Source organism: Zophobas morio, unplaced genomic scaffold (assembly GCF_036711695.1).
Source record: "Zophobas morio isolate AGI-343-1 ecotype UQ-CSIRO unplaced genomic scaffold, CSIRO_AGI_Zmor_V1 ptg000004l, whole genome shotgun sequence".
Classification (NCBI taxonomy): domain Eukaryota; kingdom Metazoa; phylum Arthropoda; class Insecta; order Coleoptera; family Tenebrionidae; genus Zophobas; species Zophobas morio.
In genome coordinates this window covers 10,429,287-10,435,286 of record NW_026972109.1, presented here as the reverse complement: position 1 = coordinate 10,435,286, position 6,000 = coordinate 10,429,287, and the positions used below count along the sequence as shown (strand labels likewise).

At 25.3% G+C, this 6,000-nt stretch overlaps 1 protein-coding gene across 1 annotated transcript in view; it reads left to right on the top strand.

Moving 5' to 3' along the window:
* The first annotated feature begins 318 nt into the window (after positions 1-318).
* Positions 319-6,000, top strand: part of LOC135135018 (troponin C, isoallergen Bla g 6.0201-like) — a 59,993-nt gene continuing 54,311 nt past the window's right edge. Inside the window, exon 1 of the mRNA XM_064063958.1 lies at positions 319-454. The gene's annotated coding sequence lies outside the window, so the exon portion shown is untranslated. The remainder of the gene's footprint in view (positions 455-6,000) is intronic.

The following is a 6,000-nucleotide window of genomic DNA, read 5'->3' as shown; positions in this document are numbered from 1 at the left end:
TAAGAAAATTAATTTATGTTTGCATAGTGCGCCGATTTGCTAAATGACGTAATGCAAATATATGCATAATGTGGTAAGATTTTGAAGTGCATGTCTTTCTGTTGTCAAAAGTTCAACAGGTTCACAAATGCTTATGAATAGCTAAAATACGTTGTTGTTGGATTTTTAAAGCAAACAGTGAAATCAAAAATGGTGAAATACTTTCAGTTCTATGTGTTCAAGTATTTGTTCGTAATTTAACTTTATTTCCCATTGTTCGTAAATAATGCGGTGCAAAGTTAAGTTGAAATAATGGTAAAAGCAATTCTTAGTTAACTTTGTGAAAAAACCCTATCCGGATACTTGAATCACGGAACACAAATGTATCAACAGAATCCGGAGCTACGCTTTAGTCATATGCAATAGTTAGAAGTTGTTTTTGTATTACTTGTGGATTTAGCGAGTGAATAACAAGGTATGCCTCGATATAAAACCATAGTAAGTTCTATAGAGAATATTGCAAGTAATTCTTTGTTGTTATAAAACAATGGTATTTATTCTAAAATTAATGTTTAGTTAGTGCAAGGTACCTAATAATTAACAATAATTGCTTCTAAAATTATTTAACTACGATAAACACATAATACCTCAGATAAGAAAATGGTTGAAAGTTATTTCGGCAGAATTTCCCTCGCCACTGAAATACAGCCCAACAGATCCCGTTTTCTTTGTAAAACTATACATTTTTTTGCGATCTTTGTTTTTTGACTTGAATTTTCCATTTCGTTTTTTATTTTTTTTGTTTCTTCAGTTTTTCAATTTGCAGTTTTTCGAGTTTTTAGTTTCGTTTTGCAATTTTCCAACTTTTGAATTTTGCAATTTTTAGATTTCGCAATTATTCGATTTGAGCTTCTCGAGGTTTCAATTTTTCGATATCCAATTTTTCCTTTCCGTTTTTTATTTAGTTTATTTTTTCAATTATTCGATTTTATAATTTTTTGTTTTTCCAGTTTTAATTTTTTCTGTGCTTCGATTTTCAAACTTTTTAAGGTTTGAATTTTTAGATTTTGCAATTTGTCATTTCTGTTTTTTATTTTCCTGTTTGTATGATTTTTATTTTTTCATTGAGAAACTTTTCAATTTTTGGAATTTTTGAATTTTTCGATTTGCAATTTTTCGATTTTCAATTTTTCTATTTCTCGCTAATTAATTTTTCAGTTTTTCGATCTTTGAGAGTTACAGTTTTTCGACATTACAATTTTAATTTTTTTATAACTTTTCGATTTTACAATTTTTGTTTTTTTAGTTTTTCGATTTGAACATTCTCTAGTTTGCAAGTTTACAATTTTCCGATTTTAAAATTTTTCATTTTTTAATTTTTCAATTTTTCGATTTTTTAATTTTTTATTTCTTCAAGTTTTCGATTTGCATTTTTTTGTTTTGGTTTTTCATTTTCGTTATTTTTACAATTTTTCGATTTTTCAATGTTCCGCTTTTATCATTTTTTGTCTTTTTAATTTCAATTTTTCAATTTTTCGTTTCTTCGATTTTTTTATTCGCAATTTTTCAATTTTGAACTTTTTTTTGTCTCTTCAATTTTAAGATATGTAAAATCGTTCAGTTTTTTGATTTTACAATTTTTGGATATTTCAATTTTTATATTTACAACCTTTCGATTTGCAGATTCACAAGTTTTCAAATTTTAGATTTGCAATTTTTCGTTTCGGTTTTTTATTTTCTTTATTTTTTCAATTGTTCGATTTTTTAGTGTTTCGATTTTATAACTGCTTGTTTTTTCAGTTTTAACTTTTTCGTTGTTTCCTTTTTCAAACTTTTGATTTTTGCAATTTTTCAACTTAAAAGTTCTCGAGTTTTCAATTTTTAATTTTTCAATTTTAAAATTTTTCAGTTGTTTAATTTTTCTATTTGCAATTTGTAGTTTCCGTTTTTTATTTTCTTTATTTTTAAAAATTATCGGATTTTCAATGTTATGATTTTATAATTTTTCTTTTTTCAATCTTCGGATTTTTAAATTTCCCGATTTGCAGTTTTTCGACTTTACAATTTTGATTGTTCTATAATTTTTCGATTTTACAATTTTTTTGGCTTTCCAGTTTTTTGTTTCTTCAGTTTCTAGATTTGCAAATTTTCGAATTACAAGTTTAAAATTTTCTGTTTTTCAAGTTTACAACTTTCAAAATTTTCAATTTTTGGGTTTTGCAATTTTCGACTTAAAATTTCTCGAGTTTTCAATTTTTAATTTTTCAATTTCCCAATTGCCCGTTTTTTTATTTGTTCAATTTTTCGACTTGCAATTTGTCGTTTCCGTTTTTTGTTTTCCTTATTTTTAATTTTTCGGGTTTTCAGTGTTCTGATTTTATAATTTTTCTTTTTTTAATTCAATTTTTGGACTTTTAAATTTTCAATTTTTCTATTTCTCGATATTTAATTTATTTAATTTTTCAATTTTTCGATTTTACAATTTTGATGATTCTATAATTTTTCAATTTTGCAATTTTTAGTTTTCAATTTTTCGAGTTTTTATAATTTTTTCATTTTTTTTTAAAGCAATTTTTCAATTATGTATTTATTTTTGGTTCTACAATTTTGTAAAATTTTACAGTTTTTTGATTTTACAACTTTTGGATATTTCAAGTTTTAGATTTACAATCTTTCGATTAGCAAATTCACAAACTTTTTTCTTTTCTCATAATTTTTCCTTTTTTCAATGTTAAAATTTTTAATTTTTGGATTTTCCAATACATATTTTGATTCGAAATGTTTCTGTTTTCAATTTTAGATTTTTCAGTTTCTGGATTTTTCAATTTTTCGTTCCTTCAATTTTTGATTTGCAGTTTTTCTACTTTTCATTTAAAATATGCAATAATATTTATAGTTCTTAAAAGTTCACTTTTTTGCAATTATTGCTTTTTAAAACTTTTTCATTTATTTGATTTTTCTATTTTTCGGTCTCTCAGTGTTAGTTTTTCTACATTGCAATTTTGAAGATTCTATCATTTTTCGACTTCACAATTTTTGTGTTTTCCAACTTTTCGATTCGATTTGTTTTTTCTTCTTTCCAATTTTTCTATTCATTAATGTTTTTTGATTTTTAAGTTTTATCGATTTTTAGTTGTCAATGTTTCGATTTTTCGTTTGGTCACATTCGATTTTAATTTTTTTGTTTTTGTAATTTCTCGATTTTTGTGTTTCAATTTTTCCGGTTTTTTAGTTTTTCGATTTAAAAGAATTAAAAGAAAAAGGAACAATTGCAAAACTGTAGAATTGAAAAATGTAAAATGATTTCCATCGTTTTCCTTATTTTTAAAATTTTTAAATTTTTCGATGTTCTGATTTTATAATTTTTCTTTTTTTTCGATTTTTGAATTCTTCGATTTGCAATTTTTCGGTTTTCGATTTTTCTATTTCTCGATAGGTATTTAATTTTTCAATTTTTCGACCTTTCAGTGTTGCAGTTTTTCGACTTTACAATTTTGATGATTCTATAATTTTTCGTAAAACAATCTTTTGGTTTTTCGATTTTTTGTTTCTTCACTTTTTCGATTTGCAAATTTTCCAAGTTTTAAATTTTTCAGGTTTTGTAATTTCTCGACTTAAAATTTGTCCAGTTTTCAATTTTTAATTTTTCTATTTTTGGAATTTTTGATTTTTCGTTTCATAAAATGTTCGTTTGCAATTTTCTTTTTGGTTTATTATTTTCTTTATTCTTACAATTTTTCGATTTTTCAATGTTCCGTTTTTATAAGTTTTTGCTTTCTCAATTTCAATTTTTGCAATTTTCCGTTTATTTTATTTTTTATTTGCACTTTTCAATTTTTTATTATGATATGAATATTTTGATATGTGGATATATTTTTAGATTTACAGTCTTTTGATTTGAAATTTCACGAGTTTTCAAATTTTATATTTGAAATTTTTCATTTCAGTTTTTTATTTTTAGGTTTTTCAATGTTCTGTTTTTATAATATCTCTTTTTTTAAAGTGAAATCTTTTACTTTTTGGATTTTTCAATATTCCGGTTTTTTAACTTCTTGATTTTTTAATTTTTGTTTTGCATTTTTTCTAGTTTTCATTTTAAGTATATAATAATATTTATAATTTTTAAAGGTTTTCACTTTGTCAATTTCACGATTTTACAATTTTTCCTTTTTCTGCAATTATTGCACTTTAACACTTTTCATTCACGTGATTTTTCAATTTTTCGGTTATTAGTTTTTCGATTTTTCGATGTTCCACTGTTGTAGTTTTTCTACTTTGCATTTTTGAAGATTCTTTCATTTTTACATTGTACAATTTTTCGATTCCATTCGTTTTTTCTTCTTCCCAATTTTTTAAGTTTGTCCAATTTTAATTTTTCAATGTTTCAATTTTTTGTTTCTTCAATTCTTCGATTTGCAGTTTTTCGATTTTTACTTTTTTGTTTTCGCAATGTCTCGTTTTCTAAGTTTTTCGATTTTTGAACTTCCTAAATTAAAGAAAAAACGAAAAACTGCAAAACTGCAAAATTTAAAATGCAGAAACGAAAAAGTATAAAATGAAAAATTTGAAAAATCTAAAAATAGGAACTCAGGAACTTGAAGAACTGAAGAAACGAAAAGATTAAAAACCAAAAATAAAAAATTGTAATATCGACAACTGCAAAATTGGAAAATCGTAAACCGAAAAATTGTAGAAACGAAAAATTGTAAAACTGAAGAAAAAAGAAAAAACCAAAAATTCTGATATCAAAAAATTATGATATGATTTTGCGAATTTTACTGTTTTTTTTATAACCCTAATAAGTTAAAATAAAGATATGTATTCAATGGCAAAGTAAATGTAAATAAGAAAGAAATTTGGATGGATGTAATAACTACTAGTAATAACTGTATTCAAAAATTTTCGGGAAAATGGAATGAGTAGTTCTTGATTTTAATCGATACAATATATTGCCTCATTTATTAATTTTTTTGAGCCACCGTCTATAAGCATTTCGAATATCTATCAGTGCATTGATAAACCACAATTATAAAGTAATATTTTCATATTTCAGTGAGGATAAACGAATAAATTTTGATAATGATTTACCTTGGTTAACCTTAAAAAACATATGCAAGATTTCAAAGAGCTAAATTGCTTTAATATACAACTTAGATTTTTTTTTTTCAAACATCTGTATGTCTAGGGTAAAAATAAAAATTAATTTATAAACCACAGGAAGGATTATCTTATTTTATAAAATTGAAATTATTCAACTTACTAAATTACTAATAAAAATTCGGACAGACGGCAGACAGACAGACAGACAGACGGAAACAGGGGACCTATTTTTTCGTACTCTAGGGGCCATAAAATGTCGAGAAAACATAAAAGTAGCAAAGTGTAAAAGAATTCATCAAAAAGCACTTCGACACACTTTATTTTTTCTCCTAGAATCATAAAAAACGCATTCCACTTTTCCCGCTACCTACGCTTGTCCAAATTTTGTCCCTCTAACTCGAATAAATCTCACCAGCTCCTTCAAATTACGTAAATTAAATAACAGGCGACAAAATTTGTTACTCATTCCAATTATAACACTTGCAAAAGTAATTTCCTTGGGGCAAGTGGCCAATGAAACGATAGTTGTAGACCTAGCACTCCCCTCCTCACAAACAATAGTGGCAAAAAAAATTGGAACAAAAGCGTCTAGGATATTAAACACGAATGAAAAAAATTGATTGATCCGGTAGTTTTCGACTCGTGCATTCTTAAAAAGGAATTGCTTCAGATTTTCTAATTGATTAAACGTCGCGAATTTGATCGTTACATAAACACTGATTTTCCTTCATCCTGACAAGCATTAAATTAAATTGACTGTGGGAAAGTTAAGGGAGCATTTTCTAACCTTGAATATCGCTCTTTCCCAATTCTTTTTCCATAGAAGTTCATGACTAAATTGCGTACGCACGATTACTCGCTTACACTTTCTAAACTGTTGTGTTTATCCCTGGAGGTGCAGACAAATTGCTAAAAATCGCA